Here is a 25,953-nt window from a genome sequence, read left to right as displayed (position 1 = left end):
GGAAACTGAAAAAAAAAATTGATGACATTGTTAAACTTCAGACAAATTAGTCACAGAAGAGATATAATTTTGTAATAGGTCTCCCTAAAATTAAAAAAAAAAATTAGTGTGATGGTACTGAGGAGTTTGTGACTATTTTACATGCAAAAGGTAGATAGGTAGATAATATATATTTAATGACAAGTTTGATTAATTCATTATGTATTTCAACTTCAATGAATTGTGGAGTCCATGCTCAGCAAAGTGGGGACATTAGCCTGCTAACACTTTCTCTTGCCTCCCCTATTCACACATTGCAGTGCTCCTTAGGTGTGTCATATTTTGCACTAGGTTACGTGCAAATATTAACCTTCTGCATATAACCATGATTTACAGTATTGCTGGTATTTGTTCTACATTAAAATTTCTTGTGATTTCATCACAGTTGCTTTACCCAGAACTTCTTCAATCCCAAATTCTTCATTTTCATTTGTCTCTTGGCTAGCTAGGCTTTACTGAAAAGTGAAAGGAGCCTGAGTAGGAAAAGGGAACTCTCTTCTCTCTGAACTAAAAGAACAGGATGGGCAGATGAAGTTCAGTGTGTAGGTCACAGAAGAGGATATGGGGAGAATACCCACTGAGGAGTCACAACTACTTCAAAGGTGAAGGAGGCAAAGTCAACACTTCCAGTGAGGGAAGAGGTGATGGGGTGGGGGCTTCAAGGGAGACAACATTTTGCACACTGTTACTGGCAAGGGAAGGGATGCTGACAAAGGACAAAGGACGACTTCTGGGCAGAACTGAGGGGCCAAGAGGGAGAGAATCGATTTATAGTGCCACCAACTGCATCATTTTCTTAAACGGCATTTAAGTGGGGGTGGTAGAGGTTGGGAGAGAGAGAAATGAAGTTTTTAAAAACTAGAGACTATCAATAAACTAGAACAGAAGGTAAATTGGGATTCATAGCGAGAGAGCTGAGAGAAAGCTCTGGTTAGTGACTGGGGTGTTGACTCTCTAGGCTCCAAGTCCCGAACACATCCAGATAATGATAATGCCCATAGAGGTTAATTACCAAAGTCAAAAAGAGGTAAAGCTGGCCAAGGATCTGAAAGTCAAATGCACAAACATCCATCCACATACACCTCAGTCATACCACAGCAATAGATAGCATTGCCAAGGAAGAGTGTTGAGACAAAAAGGAGAGAAGAGGTCCCAGGACAAAATCCTGGAGAACTTTGGACCTGAAGGGGAAAAGAGGAGCCAGGCAAGGAGACAGAGCTTGGACTGTTAGAGATAGGGAAGGAGAATTGAGGACTGTGAAAGGAAAGTAGGTGAGGGTTAAGAAAGAAAGAATGGGGCAACCAAGGCCACTGGTTTTAGAGATGAAGTCCTTGTTGAAATTGGAGGTGCCACCTTAGCACATTGGAAGAGGACACATCTGTTAGTTTGGGTTTCCAGGATTAAGGGATAAGAATTTAAATGAAAGTTGTTTATTTAAGGAATGGACCTAGAAAATACTGGTAGGGGAGTGGGGGAAGTGAAACAGGAAAGGGAAAGCAAGTTGTCATTGTGGATAACTGGGGGCTCAGTCCCACCAGGAAACTCTGGAAAGCTGGTGTAGAACATGTGCCCCAGAGGTATCCTGCCTGAGCTGTGAGGGAGCTGGGGTATTTATGTGCCAGTTGCAATCACACATCGATTCAGGATTGCTAATTACTCCTGGGTGGCATTAAGTCTCCAGTACTTTGACGTGGCACATGTTCAGAAGAGCAGAATTTGGCCAACTAGAGAAAACTCAGGTGAAGAATGCAGAGCTGGCCTGCCCTAAATGCTAAGGCCCAAAGGGATCCGAGCAGAAAAGTGATTACGTCTGCTATAGGAAGGAAGCCACATTGTGAAGGGTAGCAGTAAATATGATGAAGTTGAGGTATCAAGACAATTTCTTCAAGAAGTGTATGGGAGGGGAAAGAGGAAAAGCATTGAGGTGATTTAAATATATGTCATTTTAATGGTGTTTGTAAATAATAGTTTCTAAACACTTGTCAGACGGCTTGGAAATCGCTATCCCACCAAAAACTTGTGATATGTTAGCCTAATTATTCTAAGTGGTTTATCTGGAGTCATTTAAATTTTTACAAGTAATATCTACAGTGATGGAATTACAGGAAGGAATCATAGAAAGGCATTAGTTTAACCTCTCATTTTACACAGGAGGAAAAGGAAATAAAGCATGATGTTTATGTTCTTCACTACTAGCAATGAGCATTTGAACCCTGTCATTTATTGGCTGAGATTCAGAGACCAGAGAACCATTGTATCCGCCTTTCACATTGGAAGAGACTGAGACCCCAACTGCATGAGATTCCTATGAGTAATTAGCCACACGCACCAACTGGATCTGACCACGCCACTTCATTGCAGATCCCCCTGGCCTGCTTTTCACCACTTTACTTGTAAAAGTTGTATAAAGACCAGTTTTCCAAACAAAGCGGCTTGTAAATGCAAGGATTCTGCACCAGCCACAACCTATTGGATTTACACTAGGTGAAATACAGAACAAGAATTGATGTTTCTTTGACTGCCCCCTTAGTGATTAATACAGCACTGTACATTTAGTAAGCACTCAATAAATATAAAAATAAATGATGAGGAAAAAATCTAAAAGCTTACATTATCATCGGATGCTCATGAAATGACAGACTGATGTGTTACGTAATGCTGCAATCAGGAAGACCAAGCATGCTAAGAAAGGTTACATGAAGATCCTAATTTGTGCTTATGTTAAATGGCTTCAATTAATTAGTTACCATTAATGGCCTAAAATGTTGTGACTTGATGGGATATAAAGAAACCTAAGACAGAAAATAAGGTAATCCACAAATTCTATCCTTCCTTGCCTTTAGCTTGCTCTCTACTTCTGTGAAGGGGAAAAAATCAGTTTCATCAGGAGGCTATCAGTTCCCTTCCAAGGTGATGGAAATTCAGACACAAGAAGGTAGTTGGCATCCAAGGGTCCATTCTAGTCAGTTCCTGCTGATTGTATTTCTTGGGACTGTCAGCCAAGAATGGGAGACCAAGAGAGACCTTGCAGAGCCTAAGACATGGGAAGAAGGATGGGAGACAAGCCATTGTCGATCTCAAAGTCCAGAAGTGGTACCATATTGTGGGGGAGGGAGGGCAGAATCAGTGCCAAAGAGAACTTTGTAGAGTTGTGTCTTCAGTGAGGCTTGACATTAACCTAAATTTAGACCCAGCAGCTGAAGCCAAAACAAACCTTCCTGGCCATTAACTGGAAAAGAGGAAAGGACCAAGGGAAAATTACAGGAGTTTGAAAGGAACAGACAAAGAAACTAACTGGAGCCACAGTCATACCAGGGGATAGTATAGAAGCAGAAAAATATTCATTTCATTCAACAATCATGTACTTAGTACATTCAATAAGCAAGTATGATGTCAGACACTGAGACATGCATTTGGGAACAAATCTTTGCTTGTGTCACATTTACTAAGTCCCATCGGCCAAAACAAGTGCACATGGCCAAGCTCAGTCAGTGTGGAGACAACTAACCATGGAATTGATCCAGAGAGGCAGAAACAAAATGCAGACCATTATTGCAACATTCTAGACCTGCGAGTGATGGCATCTCTGAGTTATCCCATCAAAGACTGAGAAAGCTGGGAAATTTAACCACCAGCTGCCATTCCTTCTTTGCTGAGGGTTGCACCCGAGCCATCAAATTGCTGGCACTTTTGCTTTCCCCAAGAAGACCAAACATGCTTCCAGAGGTAAAAATGCACAAAGACTCTGTCATGTATAGGTACTGTCTACAGGCGGTGTCCCGGATAGGCCACGGGAATGAAGGCAGGGCATCAACACCATCTGACGCACAGAGGCCATCAGTTAGATAGAATATAGGTTCTGATTTAAAGAAACCAGAGGAATACAGTGCTCTTTGTAAACAACTAGAGTACTGGCAATATGTTTTGTGGTAGGTTTATGATATAGTACCCATGAGGCAATGACTGTCAGCAGAAAGGGAGTCTTCCCAGGGCAGACAGTGTCAGGTTGATGTGAATTTGGATTGAGACTCATAATTTCAGCAGGCCAAAAGGAAAGAGGGTTTATAGAGGATCCCATGACGTGTGCAAAGGAACACACCAGGATTCTGGAGGGAATGCAAGTGGTTGTGTCTGGCTAAATGTGGAGAGAGACCGAGAAGCCAAAGAAGTGGACTGGGGTCAGTTTATGAGGAGTCACCCAAGCCATGCAGACGAGTTTGGATATTGTCGTTATGTAGAAGGGGGCATTTAAGGATACTTGGAAAGTGTAACAGGAAAGCCTAGGATAACAAGTTGAGCTAATAGTGAGTTGGAGGGGCCTAGGTTTCCCAGCCTGGTTCCTTTGTCCTATGGAATCAGTCATGTTTTGGAAGCTGGTAGCCTCATCCCCTTTAACAGATGATGCTACTGGGAGTCAGGTTACATGTCTTTGATCCCATTGCCACTGGCTGATGACATCAAGGATACGAATGGCTTAATTATTGTCTTTGGAGCCACAATAAATGGCTGGTAGAGGCAGCCAGTTCCATCTGTGAAATTTATTCCAGCTAAGAACAAAATGATTAAATGCATCCTACTTCCTCTCCCAACATATGAATGCATGAATCTAAAACAGACCTTCTAACTTAGGAGCTAAAAAGAAAAGCCAGGACAGTAGTATATCACTGTCATCACAGCGGATCTGACAGGTAGATTATTCCCGGCTCCTCTAAAGGAATAATGTATGTTCTTAAATTTTCATTTCTGAAATAGTGTTTGGAAATTTTGCCTGAGGCTAGAAGGAAACAGTGAGTGAGGCAGAGAATCAGGTACCCTCTATCTGTCTCACTACCTGGTTGTCATAAACTTGATATAAATTAGTTGTTTAGTTTTTGGTAGTGAATCATAGCTTGAATCCCACTTTGGACTGTTCACTCAGTCCTACAATATAGAAAACAACCATGTACAATGCAAGCTGTTTCACATTGTTGAGCTCCTGGTTGTAGGCAAGAGTGGCTCCCAGAATCACAGAAGAGAGCTGAATGTTGTCCATGGAGACAAATGCTCAGTAGTGGCTTAGGAATGGACAAGGTGTCCTGAGTGCCGTGACTTCAGGTCAGTGACTCCACTCTCTCTGCTAGTCTCCCTTCAAATAGCTAATTCCTCCCTTGGAAATATCTAATTCCAAAGGAACATCCATCCATGCAATTCATATTTTATCAACAGGTTTTTAGTGAGTCCTACAGAGATAAGCACATTGAAAGGCATGGATTCTACAGACAGAAAGGTGACTGACACACGTAGATTTATGTGCAAAGGAAAGCATGTTATAAGTTCTCTACTCCAGTTTGTTAGACTTCACCTGATCTGAAGACTCCATTCAGCTTTAATGAATACCCATTTTATAAGTTGGGGTGTGGAAAGCTCTGGTTCTACACACAACGGACTTTCTCAGACCAGGCTAACCTTATAACATGCCCAGATAAGCTGAGGCTGAATAATATCCTCTGTCACATCTGGTTATGCAAGGAAATGACATCCTCACTCCACAGGCTTCTTCCTGTTGACAGAGAAGCTGAAGGCACATACAAACAATTAGGCTTCTCTGCTGCATGAGTGGCATCTGTTCAAAGAAGCTGTCAAGACTTGTACTCCTCTATGGAAATCATATTTACTTTATTCATCTAAATAATGTGGCTTGTTTGCCTTCTGTATGAAATGGTCTTGCACTGTTTCTCATTGATTGATTTTTATGAGATAGCATATCACTTTCTGTGTGTCCATATGCCTCTCTGCTAAGAATGGAATAGCTTTTTTTTTTTTTTTTTTTTTAGAATGGAATAGCTTCTTACTGAATCCTTTCAATTATATTCTTTTACAGTTTTGGAGGCATTGTGTTTATTCAAAATGTCCAACTCTTTATCCTTATGTTTTTCACTGCCCAACCATGCTTTCCAAGACTAACAGGAAAAGAATGATGAAAATAAATAAAAGCAGTAATTAAAAATAAAAAATAAAAGCCACATATTTTATATTCCATTCCCAACATGTTGCTCCCTGGTTGGGTAATTATAGCAATCAGAATCCACTGAAATAGGCTGTATATATTTTTCAAAGCTATCTTTTTTGAAGCAGTTTTAAGTTTCCAACAAAATTTAAATATACAGGGATTTCTTATATACCCCTTCCCACTCCCCCACATTCATCTCCTTCCCCATTATCAGCATCACTCACTAGAAGGGTACATTTTTCACCAAAGATGAACCTACATTGACACACCATAATCACTCCAAATTCAGTTTGCCTTACTGACACAACTCTCTTTGTGTTGTAAATTCTATGAGTTTGGAAAAAGTATAATGACAAATATCCATCATTATAATATAATGCAAACTATTGACTGCCCTCCAAATCATCTGTTCTCTGCTGTTCATCTCTCCTTCCCTCCACCCCTGGAAAACACTAATATTTTTTATTGCCTGCATAGTTTTGCCCTTTTAAGAATACCAGAGAATTGGAATCATACAAAATGTAGCCTTTTCAGTTCAGCTTCTTTCACTTAGCAATACGTATTTAAGTTTCCTCCATGTCTTTTCATGGCTTGATAGCTCCGTGTTTTGTTTTGCTTTGCTTTGTTTTTAGCGCTGAATGATATTCCATTATCTAGATATACCAGTTTATCCATCCACTTACTGAAGGACCTCTTGGTTGCTTCCAGGTATTATCAATTATGAATGAAGCTGCTGTAAACATCCATGGGCAGCTTTTTGTGTAAACATGAGTTTTCAACTCCTTTGGGTTTATTTGTTTATTTTGAGAGAGGAAGGGAGAGAAGGGAAGGGGCAGGGAGAGCAGGAGAAAGAGAATCCCAAGCAAACTCCACCCTGTCAAAACAGAGCCCAATGTTGGGTTCGAACCCATGAACCATGAGATCATGACCTGAGCTGAAATCAAGAGTTGGACGCTTAACCGACTGAGCCACCCAGGTGTCCCTGCAATTTCTCGTGGTGTATAATATGGACTCTCTTCGTCTGCTTATTTGCCACTTGTATGTATTCATTGGTGAGGTGTCTGTTAAAATCTTTGGCCATTTTTTTAACTGGGTTGTTTTCTGACTGTTCAGTTTTAAGAGTTCCTTGTTTATTTTAGATAACGGTCCTTTATGTGTCTCTTGCAAATATTTTCTCCCAGCCTGTGGCTTGTCTTCTAATTCTCTTAATATTGTCCTTCAGAGAGCACAAGTTTTTATTTTTAAAGAAGCCCATCTTATCGATTATTTCTTTCATAGATTGTGTCGTTGGTGTGGTATGTAAAAATGTATCACATACCCAAGGTCATCTAGGTTTTTTCCTATGCTATCCTCTAGGAGGTTTATAGTTTTGTGTTTCATATTTAGGTCTATGATCCATTTGGAGTTAATTTTTGTAAAGGGTGTAAAGTCTGTGCCTGGATTTTTTTTTTTTTTTTTTTGCACGTGGATCTCCAGTTGTTCCAGCATCAGTTGTTAAAGAAACTATCTTTATTCCATTGTATTACCTTTGCTCCTCTGTCAAAGGTCAGTTGACTATATCTATGCAGGCCTATTTCTGGGCTCTCTATTCTGTTTTCTTGATCAATTATTCTATGCTTTCACCAAGACTGTACTGCCTCAATTAGTATAGCTTTATAGTAAATTTTGAAATCAGGCAGTGTCAGTCCTCCAACTTTGTTCCTCTCCTTTAATACTGTGTTGCCAATTCTAGGTCTTTTGTCTCTACATATAACCTTTGGAATCAATTTGTCAATGTCCACAGACCAATTTACTAAGATTTTGATTGGGGTTGAATTGAATCCATAGATGAGGTTGGGAAGAAGTTACATGTTAACAATATGAAGTCTTGCTACCCATGAACATGGAATATCTCTCCATTTATTTATTTCTTTGATACCATTGATCAGAGTTTTATAGTTTCCCTCAAATATATCTTGCACCTGATTTGTTAGATTTATATCTAACAAATATAAATTCATTTTTGAATTTATGCTAATGTAAATGGTATTGTTTTTATTTCAAAGTGTACTTTCTCATTGTTAGCATAGGTTTTGCTTTTAAGTTACTCAGTATCCTCACACTTGAATGCTCAGAAGTCTGTGAGCAAGTAGCATTGAATGTGCCCACAAATGTGTCTTGAGCTCAGTCTGTAAATTCACTATTAGTTGGGTGAGATCAGAATGGCTAATCTTAACTTAATGTAGTTGCATTTAAAAGACTGTACGTTGTATCAAGACCATACACCATGATGTGTGTGATATCCCTGCCAAAAAACATGACTTCAATCTAATGGTAAGAAAACATTGGACAATTCCCAATTGAATGGAACTCTACAAAATAACTGGCTTGTACTCTTCAAAAGTATTAAGGTCATGAAAGACAAAGACAGACAAACTAAGAAACTCTTCCAGATTAAAAGAGAGATGAAAACTACATGCAACATGTAATCCTGGATTGACCTTGGTCAGATTTTGTAAAAGCCATAAGTGATATTATTAAGACAATTGGTGAATATTAGTGATGTCTTGATGTCTGCAAGTGAGAAAATAATATTATATCAAAGTTGGTTTTCTGATTATAATACTTATACTGTCTTGTCCTTAGGAAACAAATGTCATCTACAAATTACACTCAGAAAATTCAACAAAATTAATATGTATACATAGAAAACATGATCAAGAAAGTGCAGTAAAATGTTAGTAACTGGAGACTCTGGATAGAGGTTCTATGAACATTCTTTGCCCTATTCTTGAAATTTTTCTGTGAGTTTGAAATTATTTCAACCCTAATCAGCTGGTTCTGTAAAGACATCAACTTTAATAATTATACTCAAAAAGCATCCTAAGTTATTTCAAAATGTTTTTTTTTTCTTTGCAATTGGTTTCTGCTTTATTTGAATGTATGGTTATACACTGAAGAATAGCAGATAGTATGAATTACTTTGTGGTTGGATCTCCTTCATCGATATTAATCCATTAGAAACATTTTAAACCTGTACTTTTATCTAGGAAAAAATAATTACCCTTCCTCAATGGAAGAATAAAGTTTGCTTCTTTAAAAAAAAAGAAAAAGAAAAGAAAGAAATTGTTTTGAAAATAAATTATCCCTTGGGGCGCCTGGGTGGCTCAGTCGGTTGAGCGTCCGACTTCGGCTCAGGTCACGATCTCGTGGTCCGTGAGTTCGAGCCCCGCGTCAGACTGCTCAGAGCCTGGAGCCTGTTTCAGATTCTGTGTCTCCCTCTCTCTCTGACCCTCCCCCGTTCATGTTCTGTCTCTCTCTGTCTCAAAAATAAATAAACGTTAAAAAAAAGAAAAGAAAAGAAATTATCCCAAAAAGGGTATATTGGCTCAAAACTATCATTCAAGTCTCTCTCCCTCTATGAAACTGAGAAAATTTCCACTTTCTCAATAGCCATGAGGTTTCATCCAACTTCTGCCACTATAGAGCAGTATGACCTTGACCAAGTTATTTAACTTTCTGAACCTCACTTTTCTTATGTATATAATCCAGATGTCAACTGAAAATGCCCGGTACCTTGAGATCTAAATAAGATTCACTCAAACCCCTCCCCCACTCCTGAATTATGTACGTTTAGAAGTCCTAAACCCTTCTCAACATTCCTGTAAATTCTAAGGGTGAAATCTGGATCCTTGTTTCACTTCTGGATCCTGTTTTCTGCTCCCAATAAAACTTCTAGGTTAATAGCTGATGTCCTCATCCCACACCTGCAATCTCTATTCTTCATTAGGCTAACAGGTGTGAAAGTCAGCCACCATCTTGATTTCCCCACACCTACCTAACTCTAACCACTCACCCAAGGCATTTGTAACTATAATGTATTTTACTAAAGATGTCAGGGATGCAGAGAGGGGATTTATGTTGCAAAATACAAACAACTGTAAAGTAAGCATCAGGCAGGCATAAAGACAACTTTGGGTCACCTCACCACTGGGGCTCAAGCAGTGGCCCCTTTGCCCAATGTCATGCCAGCTTCACATCTCTTATTGACTTCTCTCCCCTTTCTTTTTTGTGTCCCTTGGTCTGCTTATAATTCCTTCCTCTCATGGGTCAAAACAGATTCTTCTCAGGAAGAACAGATCTTTTTGTTCCCTAGGCACCCATGACCTTAGGACTCTACCAACCATCACAAGACTCTCTCAGATAAAGACAACTGCCTCCCCAAGAAGAACTCCGGTGCCAGCTAAGGTGTCCTAACCTCTGCAAAGTGAGACATAGTGCTAGGTACTCTAGCGGGCCATTTCCACTGTGAAAATGCTGAGATACTATGAAGCATACTGGCTTTTATTTTACAAAGTGAAGTTATCTTTATTGTATATGTCAAAATTTAAGAGTCTACAAAGCTCACTGTAGAAAATAATAAAGAGGTAAACCAAAAAAATTAAATCATTCCAAGTTTTGCCACCTGTTATTAACACTTAGGTGAATATTAGCTGAACATCTTTCCAAGCAGTAACCTTAGTTGGCACACACTGTTTTGTTTCTACAAAAGCAATATACTGTGAAAATCTTTCTGCTGCAATGAAGACAAATGCGACATCATTTTTACAGCTATTTACTCTTTGAAAGTGCAATCAGCTTTCTTCCCTGCAAAGTCCCTTTCTTCCTTCACAAGCTTTTCCATTCTTTCTGCAACTTTATGCCAGTGAGACCAACACTGATATTTCAATATTTAACTTAGTCTTGATATCACTGCTCTCATATACACAAACCAACAAATGTATCCCTTTGAATACAATTCCAAATGAATCCCCTTTCTTCAGCCCTCTTATCGATGTGGAATTTAATATGGCACCAGTGAACTTCAGTAAGAAATCACATTTGCTATTGGCTTGGCCAAATCCAGCTTTCTTCTGGATTATTCCAGATTTCAAAGAAAAAGGAAACAACTTGCTTGTGAAGACACCAGCTCAGGTGACTACTTTTCTTTCACCCCTTCTTCTCCGTTGTAATCAACCCCAGAGCTGATGTTTGGTAGTGATTAATCTGTCTTGTCTTCCACAACTGCTGCAGAGTACTTGGGCCCAACTATGGACAAAAACAACAGATAGTCTCAGTCATGTCTGTGATGAAATAGATTTTTTTTAATGCTAAAAGACCTGAGGGTATTTATACCCTGGTTCAATCTCATGAGTTTCTAGGAGTTCAAAATCCCTCTTAAGATGTGCCTTTTGCCAAGCACTTATTAGAGTTCTAGACTGTTCAGAGCTAGAAGGTGCAATATGCATCACTCATTGACTCACTAATTAAGTTTTCTTTGCCCAACATAGTTCTTTCAATCTTTTTGTCGTAAGGAAGGCATGTACTCTCCATTTGCCACAAGCCTCACCTCTCCCTATTGTCCTATACCTGACTCACATATTTATATTTCCTGCTTGCCTCCCAAAGCATTAAATGTCTTACTAATGCCCAAAGAATGCCATACTGAAAGATAGCCATCTACGCTGAGGCACACAGCTATTAGTGACTCCTCCAAGTTCAGTCTAGAACTTCGCAATTTTTTCATTCATTCAATAGATATTTATGAAGCACATGCTCTATACCAGGTACTTGTAAGCAATACAAAGATTGTCCACATGGAGCCTACAGTTGTTCCCAAGTCTGTCTCCAGAGAGAACGTTCTTTTTGGCATACCAGGATAATCTTGAAAGATGAAACTTTAGGTGCTGTGTCAGTAGTTCAAGTTTTTAAGGCTTAAGATTCTTCTGATCCCTAACATTTCATACAAAACCAGCCTGTGTATGAATCTTCCTATAAGGAAGAAGCATTTCCTTCTGTGCAGCATGCATGATCCCCCTGGCTATGGGTCGGAATTGCTCTCCTGGGATTGACTAAGGATATTCAGTTGTCTGACAATGAGAACAAAATGAGACAAATGATCAGAGCACTTAGAGTAAGTAGTCACTACCAGCCTTTGATGGCAAGCCACAAGTGCAAAAATGAAAGTGTAAAGGCCTAATCTCAAAAGTATGGATCAAAAATCCTTCAGGCTTCCTGGTTTAAGAGACAGGCTAGTAAATGGAGGTGTTCTCCAGAAAATATCTGGATAAAAGTCACCTCCTCTCTGTACTGCGGAAGTTGGTTGCTCTCTGCCCAACCCATGGAGGGGGTATAGCCCAGTGTGAACCTGAGGAATATGGTTTGTTCCCTCATCATCTTGAGCTGTCAATCAAACTATTCTTACCCTTGCTCTGGATGGCAGCTATGACTTTATAGCTGATATAAAAGTCTGCTTTAAAAAATAGTTTTCTAGGGGCGCCTGGGTGGCGCAGTCGGTTAAGCGTCCGACTTCAGCCAGGTCACGATCTCGCGGTCTGTGAGTTCGAGCCCCGCGTCAGGCTCTGGGCTGATGGCTCGGAGCCTGGAGCCTGTTTCCGATTCTGTGTCTCCCTCTCTCTCTGCCCCTCCCCCGTTCATGCTCTGTCTCTCTCTGTCCCAAAAATAAATTAAAAACGTTGAAAAAAAAATAAAAAAAATAAAAAATAGTTTTCTATTTCATGATGGGAATTCATATTTAATTTGTGTATTAGGTTAAACACACTTTTTTATTTTTTTAATTGAAAAAAATCATGCCGAACTATGTCCTTCTCCCTTCCTTCGCTTACCTTGCACTCAATCCAGGGAAACCAGTAATGGTCTCTGGGCAGGTGTCAGTAACGTGCAGGGCCCATCCTCTGACTGACTCAGAGAAAGACAAGTTCAGGGTAGGGAAGAAATTTGAGGGAGAGTGAAAAATAGAAGAAGAGCACTGGCTTAAAAGTCAGCCAGACCTGGGTCCAAATGAACTTCTCTGCACCTCTGCCTCCTCATACTTAAAATGGAAATAATAACACCCACCTTGCAGGACTGCTTCAATCAGTAAATGGGATGATTTTTTTGAAGGGCCTGGCAAGGCAAATTTACAAATGGATTTAGCCATTTTCTGCTGGAAACTGGCAACATCCTGGTTTGTGGCCTCATGCTGACTCCCTTTGTGCGTCAACTGTCCCATCTAGCAGATCCAAAAATGGTGATATCCATGCCTTGCCTTCTGGGAAGAGATGGCAACTGGATGTTCCAAGGCATCAGCTGGTCCCCGATTCATCTTTAGGGTGGACTTCCTGGTATGTTCTGACTGTGATACATTGATTCCATTCATAGCCCAATTATTGACCGTCCTATATTTGCCCTGGAACTTTGGCAGTCCTCTCTATTCTGGGCTAGCCTCTGCCTTGCTTTGGCCAAAAGAATATGGTCAAAGTGCTGTGGGCCAGTTCCAAGCCTGCGACTCAAGAGGCCTTACACATTCCCATTTGGTCTTTTGCACTGTTGTATTTACTTTTGGAACCCTGCATCATCCATGAGAACAAGCCTGGCCATGGCTGTTGGAGGATGAGAGACCATGTAGAGGAGACCTGAGGTGCCCCCAATCACAGCCAGTCAACACTTTGAAGCAGAACCAACTACATAAACTACAACTGACCACACATGCATGAAGTAGCCCAATCAAGACCTGAACAAACACTCAATGAGCCTAAGCTGTTTACCCAGGAAACTGTGAGCAACTGTGGTTGCTGTTTAAAGCTACCAAGATTTGTGGTGCTTTGTAGCACACATTATCATGGTCATACATGACTGAACCCTGAGTGACTGAAAAGTTTCCTCCAATACTAAAGGGCTTTAATGAGGACCCCTGGGGCTCCTCAGCATTGGAGTGACAGCCTCCCTCTGCGGGTTTGCCTGTCTCCCCAATCCTCAGCTACTGATCATGTTCTTTGAGCTTCTTTGTGAATCACCCGAGAGCCTGACAGCAGAGGCAGCTAATAGTGGTCCTGGGGAGGCATAAGACAAAAGAAGAGTCTTTTGCAGGAAAGGAGGTGGTTTTTACCAGTTGTTCTCCAGACCCATTTCTTGTCCATCTCTCTTTCCAAAGTAAAACAGGAAGAAGTGAGAGAATTCAAATAGCTTAGAAGTGTGATCCTGGGTCCAGACTTTGAAGAGGAGGAACTTTGGTTGAAAGAAAGATGTACAAGTCAGTAAGGGTGAACATTTAGAACCTATATACAAGAGGTGGTTCATGCTGGGGCATGATTGCAATACAGGCATACCTAGGCCTTTGGTATCCTCTTTTCTGCTTCTTTTAGTCCTACTCTCTTCCTTTCTGGCCCAAGAAACCACCATCCCATCAGCAAATCTCAATGGAGGCATTTAGCCAGTCATGGCTTAGGGAGTTAGCCTCCTAGAGATAACTAAACTTTCATGAGACCAAGCTTCAACACACACACACACACACACACACACACACACAATTTAGGATGCAAAGAAAGGCCTTTTAATGCTATCTAAATCCACACTAACTTACCCTGCCTCTCTCACAGAAATTGTCAGCCTGTCCCTTCCCCTCTCCTCTCTTCTTCTTACTGTCTCCTGCCTACTTAACAGCCACAACCTCTCTTTCTATTCTTCTTTTTCTCTATACTGTCATATGTTTCTGTCCATTCCACAGTATAATTTTCCTGCTTGTACATTTCCTCACCAGCCTGTAAGTATCTATAGGGCAGAGCCTGGGACTCCCTCAGTTCTCTTTGTCCCCCAACCTTATTACAGACTGCAGTCTCTCATCCATAAGAGATTGCATAAGATCCAGGGAAATTAAGAATGGTCTCAGGAAATGTCAGTGTAATGCAGAGCCTAGATATGACTGTAAAACGCAGGGCCAGAGTGAAACTGAAGAGCAATTATCAGCTGGGCTGGTTCCAGTCCTTGATGTATTGTTTTGTTTTCTGGGTTTTTTTTTTTTTCTTGAAACCTCTTTTTTCTTTTTAAAGTTTATTTATTTATTTTGAGAAAGCCAGAGACAGTGTGAGCAGGGGAGGGGCAGAGAGAGACAGAGAGACAGAGAGAATCCCAAGCAGACTCCATGCTGCCAGCTGCAGAGCCCGATGCCAGTCTTGAACTCACAAACCATGAGATCATGACCTGAGCCGAAAGCAAGAGTGGGATGCTTAACGACTGAGCCACCCAGGCATCCCTTCTCCTTAAATCCCTTGACAGCAGCTCCTTTTGATAATAAAATTATAAAAAATCTTTATATGTGGAATGACATCCAATTCTACCAAACTGGACTTCCAACTTAGCTGACTGAGCATCATGAAAATTAGCACAATGGACAAACACAAAGAACATGATGGGTCTAACCCAGAGAGGCCTAACTGTATGGGGACTCTGGACCCATCTGTGAATTGGTAAGAAGCTGTGAGGTCTCCCAAAAAGTAAGAAATGCATAACAGCACAAAATTTGGGGTGGAAGCCATGCTCACAGACCTTCTGGAGCATCCAGGAATTGCTTAAGTGGAAAAAACCCTGGTCCGAAGGAAAGCAGGTGGTGGGCTCTGTGAGGATTTAACACACCTTTTTATTGGTGCATAATTGGCTGCAGTTCTCAGAGGTTCCCTCCCATTAAGGGACGGGAGTGTGTGGGTTTGGAGAAGAGCTATAGCTTGGAGCCATGGTTATCAGGAGGAAAAGGAAGCAAGAGGTAAGGAATAAAGGCAATAGGAAGTGTTGCTGGTTTCCATAAAATTTTGCAGCATAATGAGAATTTCTAAAAACACTGCAAGTCTGAGCTAGCAACATTATTATACCATCACCCAGCCTGAAACTTCAAGCTGACAATTTGCTGTGAATTCTTCTTTCACTTGTTTTTCTCCTTCCTTCAGAACCAAACATATTTTGTCTTTAGGGGAAAAAAAAAGGTGATGGTGTAAAAGAAGGGTGTGTATGTGTTTAAATAAAGAAAACATGGGGCACCTGGGTGGCTCAGTCGGTTGAGTGTCTGACTTCAGCTCAGGTCATAGTCTCACAGTTTGTGGGTTCGAGCCCTGTGTCTGGCTCTGTGCTGACAGCTCGGAGCCCGGAGCCTGCTTTGGATTCTGTGGCTCCATCCCTCTCTTCCCCTCCTGCACTCATGTTCTGTCTCTTCTCTCAAAAATAAATAAACACTAAAAAAAATTTTTTAAATAAAGAAAACATTTGAAAATATACCAAATGTTGATGTATATGAGACATCTCTTACTGGGATACTCAGGTGAGTGTTTAGGGACCTAAGACTGTTTTTAATATGTCTTTTCTATTTTAAGATTAGCATTCTACTTGGGGCACCTGGGTGGCTCAGTCGGCTAAGCCACCAACTCTTGATTTCTGCTCAGGTCATGATTTCATGGTTCATGGATTCGAGCCCCTCATTGGGCTCCTTGCTGACGTTGCGGAACCTGCTTGGGATTCCCTTTCTCTCCTTCCTTTGCACCCACCCCCCCCACCCCAATAAATAAATAAACCTAAAAGAGATTAGCATTCTACTTTAAAAACTGAGGAATGCATGAGCATTACATCATCGAGGTCTGTGTAGGCAGCAACCTTGTACTACTGTAAGTTACCCAGCATCTGTCTTTCTCTGCTTGTGGTGCCTTCCTACTTGCATAATGATCTCAGACAGCCCTCCTCAGGTGCCCAGAGGCAAGCAGATGTGGGCTGCACAGTCCAAAGACAAGAGGCAAGAGGATGCCAAAAAATAACAAATGGCTGCAGACTACTCTTCTGCTACGTCTGCGATCCATTTACCTGTTTCTTGCTACTTTCCAGTTTCAGCTCCATGACACCAGTTAGCTCCATTTCTAACAGAGCCAAGACAGTGCCTCTCATCAGAGAATCCCAGGTCGTGGGTTGCGAGGACATCGCAGAGGGGATGTCACGCACCAGCTTCCTTGTCCTTTGGTCGCCCTTGTCTTTGTTAAGAACTCCAGCCTGCAGTCTGTTGGATGTAGAGCCACGGCTGCAAAGGTGGCTGGGGCATAGACCGAGGCTGCGGTGGAAGCAATGTGATGTGAAGGGTGCTGATCGACAGGAGACCTGGGATTTCTGCCGGTGACTCCTTCTCAACTGGAAGAGCCCTGCCCCTCCCCGAATTATAATCTTTACCATTTTATAAGATAAAGCAATTAGACCAAGCCAGGGGTGCAACCCAACAGCCTTCAGGTAACATAACCATCGAAGTGAACTTCCATGTGACAATAGGAAGTGGTGGGGCCTCCAGCTTGAACGGTTCCTCCTACGGAACATTCTAATTTTATTTATTTATTTATTTATTTATTTATTTATTTATTTATTTTATTTATTTAAATGTTTATTTATTTACTTTTGAGAGCGAGAGACAGCGAGCATAAGCAGGGAAGGACAGAGAGAGAGAGGGAGACACAGACTCTGAAGCAGGCCCCAGGCTCCGAGCTGTCAGCACAGAGCCCGAGGCCTGGCTTGAACTCATGAACCATGAGATCAAGACGTGAGCCGAAGTCAGACGCTTCACCAGCTGGGCCACCCAGGCGCCCCTCGAATTTAATTTTTAAAATATTTTTACATTTTTAACAATTTCGATTTGGATATTACTTTAAACTTAAAAAAAATTTTTTTTGCACAAATAACACAGGTACACCCATGTTCACAGCAGCATTATTCACACTAGCCAAAAGGTAGAAGCAACCCAAGTGTTCATCAATATATACAATATACATTTAGGACCTATCCAGCCTTAAGAAGGAAAAAAATTCTGAGACATGCTACACATCGGTGAACCTGGAAGATATCATGCGGAGTGAAATAAGCTAGTCACCAAAAGACAAAAACTGCACAAGTCCACTTATATGAGGTGCTTAGAGTAGTCGAAGTCCATAGAGACAGAAAGCAAAACGTTGGTAGTCAGAGGCTGCAGGGAGGAGAGAATGAGGAGTTATTGTTTAATAAAGAGTTTCAGTTTTGATGGAAAATGTTCTGGAGATGGACAGTGGTGATGGCTACATAATAATGTGAATGCACTTAATGCCACTGAAATTGTACACTTAAAAATAGATAAAATGGATAAATTTTATATTATGTACATTTTACCACATACAAAAAGATTACTTAAAAAACGTAGCTCAAAACAAACAAACAAAAAAAAACGTAGCTCACAGGGTTACCACATACCTTTTATCTGGCTCTCCTTAGGTTAACATCCTACATAAACATAGCACAATTATCAAGGTCAAGAAAATAATTGATATAATATTACTAATTAATCTATGGACTTTTTCAAATTTTCCCCATGAATGTCCTCTTCACTGATCTGGGATCCAATCCAGGATCTGCAATGTTGTCTCCTTCCTGGTACATCATGTCATGAGGCACCTGATTTTGGGACATTTCACCTTGAGTGAGGCTAACTTGATCACTTGTTTAGGATGGATGGTGCCTGTTAGGTTTCTCTACTATAAAAGTATTATTTTGCTTTATTTATTATATTTCACTCACTAAGTTTAGTATCTGTTGGTGATGCTTGCCAGCCACGATTATTACTACAGTGTTTCCTAAAAGGTGGTAACCAATTTCCATCATTACTTCTACATTTATTAGTTGGAATTCCATTGTAAGAAAGAATTTTCCTTTTGCCTCCATTCAAATTTAATTCCTGAAAATCAGTAAAACAAAACCAGAATAATGTCCCTGCGATGCTCACAGGTGCTTGATTACCCCCAAATCCTTGCTAGTGTTAAAAATTCTCAGATTCATCCTGCTCTCCACAACAGGAGATAAAAGTCCAAGTTCATACCACTTGACAGTCAAGACAGGCACAAGTCTTTGGAAAGCAAAAGGTCAGCACACTTATATTTTCTTTCCTTTTCCATCCTCCACCCACCCTCACTTTTGAAGTCAAATCTTAACATTACCTTGAGTATATCAGTGGAGTTAAGTGGAAAACACCATTCAAGAACCACTGAGCCTGGAAAATGCACATGAAATATTGATGTTTAATTTGCCCTGGAGAATGTGATTTTTAATGAACAGGAACTAAATCACAAAAGCTGCAGTGTTCTAAAAGATTTTCATTCACACACCAGACTCCTAGACAAGTTTGCTGTGCCCTTGAGGTTCATCCAGTATCTGCTGCTCTGGCCCCAAGACCCCTTCCCACTGTGCCAGGAAGGTTGCTTGAAGGACTCTAACTGAGCTGTTCCAGGCTGGTATCACCAATTAATAGACAGAGCTAATACCGTAGAGTTTCAAGTTTGCACAGTCCTGAAAACTGAGGGAAATTTTTTTTTTTTTAGCCAGGTATTTGTTGCTTGTTCTCTGTTTCTGGGTGACAAACCAACCTAAAACTTAGTAGTACAAAATGACAACCATTTTCTTATGTTCATGGGATTAGGATCAGAAATTCAGGCAAGGCACAGGGGATCACCTGTGGATGGTCCACATAGGAATTTAGTTGAGAAGACTTGGTGGTTGAAGAATGCCTAGCATGGCTGGAGTGTGGAATCATTCAAAGCTTCCTCATTTATATATTTAGCACCCAAAATAGGGTGACTTGAAGACTTGGCCCAGCCAAGATTGTCAACCAAAGCTCTGCACAAAGCTGCCAAATTTGCTTGGGCTTCCTCATAACATGGAAGCTTGCGAGTAGTTGAACTTCTTAATGGCAGATCAGGACTTTAAGAGCAAGTGTTCCGATGAACAAGGCAGGAAGTCACGTGGCCTTTTATGGCCCAGCCGCAAAAGTCATATGGCATCATTTTCAACGTACATTTTTGATCCAAGTGATCACATTCCCCAGATTCAAGAGCTGCGGTCATGTATTCCATCTCTTGATGGGAAGACTGTAGAAGAACTTACACCTATGTTTTAAAAATAGCCACACTCTTCAAAATTGAAACATTGGGAAAATACACACTTTAATAAAAACAAAAAGTATTCCCTTTGTCTGAATACCCTTTCCTTCCTCCAGAAATTTCATGAAATGTTCCCCAGATATCCCTCTGACTGAAATAATCTCTCCTTTGGGTTCTAATGACACCTTGTAACACTGTTGTAGCACTCTGTACTCTAACAATAAAAATACTTGCCAACACTTACTGAGTGCCCACTATGTTCCAGGCATTATTCCAAGAACTTTCCATGCATTATCTCACTGAATTCTCAGGGCAACATGAAAAGGGGACTCTCCCATTTTATAAGTGTGTAAACTGAAGCCCAGAAGGGTTAAATAACTTGCCATAAGGTCATATTAAATGGAAGATCCAGAATTTAAACCAAGTTACCCCAGAACTCATGCTCTTAAATCACTCCATCACAGAGTACTATTATATATGCTGCTGTTTGTAAATAGGCCTTCCCTGGTGGATTGTGAGCTATTTTACATGTCATATCTATCTTTGTGTCCCCAGTGCAAAACACAGTGCCTGGCTTATGACAAGCAATAGAAAAATGCAGAAAAGATGCAAACAGGCAATTTGAAGAGAAGGAATTAAAATGTTCAATAAATATAGGAAAAGATGTTCAAACTTTAAAAACAAAGACATCCAAATAAGATGGCATATTTTGTTTATTAAATAGGCAAAATTTAAACTTCAATTAATAAATTTCAGTCCAGTGTTTGGAAGTATTGGACAATGGATAATTTTATTCTTACTTTTACAACTTACTTACAACTTGATAGGAAAAATTTGGGGGGATATTTGTCAAAATGCTGATGTTCACAATCTCTAATTAAATTAGTGCATTCCTGGGATATATCCTTCAAAAAAAAAACCCTCTCATCTGTGCATATAGTGACATTTACAAGGCTGTTCATCACAGGATTTTTTAAATAACATTTTTATTGAAACATAATGCACAAATCATAAAATTTGCCCTTTCAAAATGTACAATTTGATGATTTTCAATATATTCAAAAAGTTGTGAAATCTTACCACGATCTACTTTTAGAACATTTTGATTGCCCCAAGAAGGAACCCTATACCATTACCAATCACTCTGTATTTCTGCCTCCTCTTAGCCCCTGATGTAAATACTAATCTACTTTGTATTTCTATCTGTTTTTCTGTTCTGGACATTTCATATAAAAGAAGTGATACAATATGTAGCCTTTTTTTTTTTTTTTTTTGGTCTGGCTTCTTTCATTTAGCATTTAGTTTTTAAGGTCCATCTCTGTTATAGCATATATCAGTATTTCATTCCTTTTTGTTTCCAAATTATATTCCTTTGTATCTACATACCACATTTTATTTATCTACTCACTTATTGCCAACACTTACCGAGTGCCCACTCAGTTGATGGACATTTGGGTTGTGTCTAGTTTTTACCTATCATGAATAATGCTGCTGAGAACATTTGTGTACACGTCTTTGTGTAGATATAATACTTTCATTTCTCTTGGATATATACCTATGATTAGAAGTGCTGGATCAAATGAAAATCTGTGCTTAGTATTTTGAGTAACTGACAGACTGTTCTCCAAAGTGTCTGTGCCATTTTATTATCCACTAGCAAAGTACAAGGTTTCAAATTCCTCCATATATCCTCACCAACACTTGCTGGTTTTTAATTTTTTTTTCTAGTGGGTGTGAAGTGATATCTCATTGTGGTTTTGATTTGTATTTCACTAATGACTAATAATGAACAACTTTACATGTGCTTATTGGCCACTTTGTATATCTTCTTTGGAGAAATAACTGCTCAAATCTTTTGCCTATTTTTAAATTATTTGACTTTCTTGCTAAATTATTCTTTATATATTCTGGTTTGAGTCCCTAATCATAGATATGAATTGAAAATATTTTATCTCATTCTGTGGATTGTCTTTTCATTTTCTTGATGATTTCCTTTGAAGCACATTCTTAATTTTAATGAAGTCCAATTTTGGGTTTTTGGGGTTTTTTGTCCTTTGTACTTTTGGTGTCATTTCTAAGAAATCATTGCCTAGCCTAAAGTCATGAATATTTACTTGTATATTTACTCGTATGTTTTATTCTAAAATTTGTAGAGTTTCACCTCTTACATTTAGGGTTATAAATAATATTGAGTTAAAAATTTTATGTGATGTGAGATAGGGATCCAAATTGATTCTTTTTGTGTAGATATTCAGTTTTCTAAGCATGGCTTGTTGAAAAGACTAATTTTTCTCATTGAATTTTCATAGCACCGGGGTTAAAATCAATTAACCATAAATTACTGTAAATTATTTCTGGACTCTCAATTTTATACCATTGAACTGTATGTCTCTCCTATGCCAATACCAGACCATCTTGATTACTGTAGCATTCTATTAAGTTTTGAAATGAGAAAGTGTGAGTCTTCCAACTTTGTTCTTTTTTGAGATTGCTTTGGCTAATTGGGGTCCTTTGCATTTCCATATGAATTTTAGGATTAGCAAAATTGGGGAATATTTCCATCTTAAAAATCCATGAACATGGGATGTCTTTCCATTTATTTATATCTTCTTTAATTTATTTCAATGATATTTTGTACTTTTCAGTGTACAAGTCTTATACTTCTTTTGCTAAATTTATTTTCAAGTGTTCTACTTATTTGATGTTATTGTAAATGAAATTATTTTCTTAATTCTATTCTTGGATTGGTCATTGTTAGCATACAGAATTATAATTGATTTTTGTATATTAATTTTATATCTTGCAACCACACTGAACTCATTTGTTAATTTGGATAGTTCTTTGTGGATTTCCCAGGAATTTCTACGAACAAGATGATGTCTTTTGCAAATAGAGATTTTTTTTTTCTTTCTTTTCAATCTGAATGACTTTATTTCTTTTTCTTGCCTGATTGTCCCAGCTGGACACCATTACACTGTTGAATATAAATGGAAAGAACAGTCAAACTTGTCTTGCTCCGATCTTAAGGGGAAAGTAACCACCCTTTCAACATTAAATATGATGTTATGTGTGTTTTGATAGATACAATTATCAGATTGAGGAAATTCCATTTCCTTTTTAAGTTTTTTGAATGTCTTAACATAAGAATATTTGATTTTGTGTAATAATCAGCTAAATAAATACTTTTTTTTTCAAAAAAGCCCTTTATTCCATTGATATTGTTATTACATTAACTTATTTTCAGCTGTTAAAAGAACCTTGCATTCCTAGGATAAATCCCACTTAGTCATGGTATATAATCCTTTATTCATGTTGCTGGATTCATTTTGCTAGTGTTTTGATGAGGAGTTAGGGGCTGATATTTGTCAGGGATAGTGGTCTGTAGTTTTCCTGTGATATCTATCTTTAGTTCTCATATGAGGGTAATAGTAGCCTTGGTGAAATAGTTGGGAAGTGTTCCTTCATCTTACATTTTTTGGAAGAGTTTCTGAAGGATTGGTATGAATTCTGAAAACATTTGGTAGAACCCACTAGTGAAATTATTTGGGCCTGACCTTTATTTTACAGGAAGATTGAAAATTATTAATTTAATCTCTTTACTTGTTATAGGTCTATTCTAATTTTCTATTACTTCTAAGTAAATTTTGGAAATTTATATCTTTCTTAGAATTTGTCTATTTCACCAAGGTTATCTAATTTGTTGGCATACAGTTATTCACAGTATTCCCTACAATATTTTTTATTTCTATAGGTTGGTAGTGATGTCTCCTCTTTCATCACTGATTGTATTTATTTGAACCTTTCTTTTTCTCAGTCAATGTTCTTAGAGTTTTGTGAATTTTCTTGAACTTTTCAAAGAATAACTGGGTTTTGTTGATTTCCTCTATTTTTTTTAATTTTCTATTTCATTTATTCCAACTTAAATCTTCTAATTTCTTTCCTGCTATTTGTTGGATTTAGTTTGCTCTCCTTTTTCTAGTTCAGTTATTGATTTGAGGTCTTTTTTCTTTCACAATAGGCACTTACAGCTATGGATTTCCCTGTAAGCACTATTTTAACTGCATCCCAAAAGTTTTTAAATTCTGTTTTTGTTTTCATTCATCTCAAAGTATTTTGGAATAGTCAGTGTAATTTATTCTTTGACCCACTGATTATTTAGGAGTCTGTTGTTTTCCAAATTTCTAAATTTTTCATCAGTTATTGATTTTTTTTAACATTTATTCATTTTTGAGAGACAGAGCATGAGTGGGGGAAGGGCAGAGAGAGGAGACACAGAATCTGAAGCAGGCTCCAGGCTCTGAGCTGTGAGCACAGAGCCTGATGTGGCACTCAAACTCACAGACTGCAAGATCATCCCAGGTGCTCTTCATCTGTTATTGATTTTTAATGTAATTAGAATTTGTGATCAGTTAACACACTTCGTATTATTTTTGTCCTTTTAAATTTAGTAAAGCTTGATTTGTGACCTAACATATGATCTATCTTGGGGAATATTCCATGTGTGAATTTTGCTATAGTTAGGTGGAATGTTCCATAAATGTCTCTTAGATTTAGTTGGTTTTTGGTTTTGTTCAAGTCTTCAATTTACTTTTTGGTCTGCATACTTCTTGGTTCTGCTTATTATTGAAAATGGTCTACTGTTATTGATCCATTATTTATGCCTCCCTTTAAAAAAAATGTTTATTTTGAGAGAGAGAGGCAGACAGCGAATCCTAAGTAGACTTCATGCTCAGCATAGAGCCTGATGCAGGGCTCATTCTCATGACTGCAAGATCATGACCTGAACCAATATTGAGAGTTGGATGCTTAACTGACTGAGCCACCCAGGCGCCCTTCTATTCCTCCCTTTGATTTGTCAGCTTTTGTTTTGTGAATTGGGGGCTTCATTGTTACATGCATATATATTTATAATTATCTGTCTTTTTGATGTATTAACCCTTTTATCACCATAAAATGTCATTCCTTGTCTGTAGTAACAATTTTTGTTAAAATCAATTATATCTAGTATTGTCAGTCCTTTCTTCTGGTTGTTGTTTGTACAGTATATCTTTTCACATCCCTTGACTTTCAACCCATTTGTGCATTTGAATTTAAAGTGTATTTTTTTTTTTTTTTGGTGCAAAAAGTTGATTTATTAAAGCATAGGGACAGGACTCATGGGCAGGAAGAGCTGCACTGGGGGTGTGAAGAGTGACTGATTATATACTATGGAGTTGAGGGAGGTAAAGGCAAAAGGGAGGCCTCCGAAAGGACTTTCATATACTAACGAGAACTCATAAGATACCAGAGGCCTGGCTATTGTCAAGCTAAGTTGTTTTCCTCTAGTAAGGCATTAACATTAAGACAATAGGGATTTCCTGGAGAAATGTTATACTCTACATTTTCCTCAAGTATTTGTCAGTGGGCTACGGATTATAAAGAAATTTAATTTTACCTACCATTTCCTTCTTGCCTTTTGTTCCCCACAGCACTCCAGAAGGGAGGATAATGTTGGGGCTCCAGGAAACTGAGTCTATATGTTTCTGGAGATTAGGCTATTGATAATATTGCGTTTTTCTTGTAAATTACTATGACATTTGTAAACTGGTGGAGACTCATGTCCTGCATGACTATGATCATATCAGTTAACCATTTTTTTTTCTTTCCTTTGCTCTTGGGCTGCCAGGAGTGCCTGAAGAATGTCACACATATCCAACTCTCGGGGAGTAGGGTTATTGTTAGCTTGTGCTTTGCCTCCAGCTTGCCTTACGCTCCCTTATCATACCCCCCCCCCCCAAATGTAAAGCGTATCTCTTCTAGATAGCATATAGTTGAATAATGGTTTTTTGTTCATTCTGTAACTCTGTCTTTTGATTAGAGTTTTCAATCCAGTTACATTTAATGTAATACTTAAAAGATTTTTACACTTTCTATTTTACCATGTGCTTTCTATATGTCTTATAAACTTTTTTCTTTTATTCTTTCATAAAGTCCTTTTTGTGTTAAATATTTTTAGTACATTTTTTTAATTTTTTTAAACACTTATTCATTTTTTGAGAGAGAGAGAGACATAGAATGAGTTGGGAAGGGGCAGACAGAGAGAGAGAGACAAAATCTGAAGCAGGCTCCGGGTTCTGAGCTGTCAGTACAGAGCCCGATGTGGGGCTTGAACCCATGAACCATGAGATCATGACTGAGCTGAAGTCAGATATCAACTGACTAAGCCACACA

At 39.0% G+C, this 25,953-nt stretch overlaps 1 protein-coding gene across 1 annotated transcript in view; it reads left to right on the top strand.

The window, feature by feature from the left end:
- PCSK2 (proprotein convertase subtilisin/kexin type 2) overlaps nucleotides 1–25,953 on the top strand; it is a 275,251-nt gene that overhangs the window by 12,107 nt on the left and 237,191 nt on the right. The window lies entirely within an intron of this gene.

The sequence above is a fragment of the Neofelis nebulosa genome, chromosome 9, assembly GCF_028018385.1.
Source record: "Neofelis nebulosa isolate mNeoNeb1 chromosome 9, mNeoNeb1.pri, whole genome shotgun sequence".
Classification (NCBI taxonomy): domain Eukaryota; kingdom Metazoa; phylum Chordata; class Mammalia; order Carnivora; family Felidae; genus Neofelis; species Neofelis nebulosa.
The sequence above is the reverse complement of the archived record's forward strand: the minus strand, read 5'-3'. Positions and strand labels throughout refer to the sequence as shown.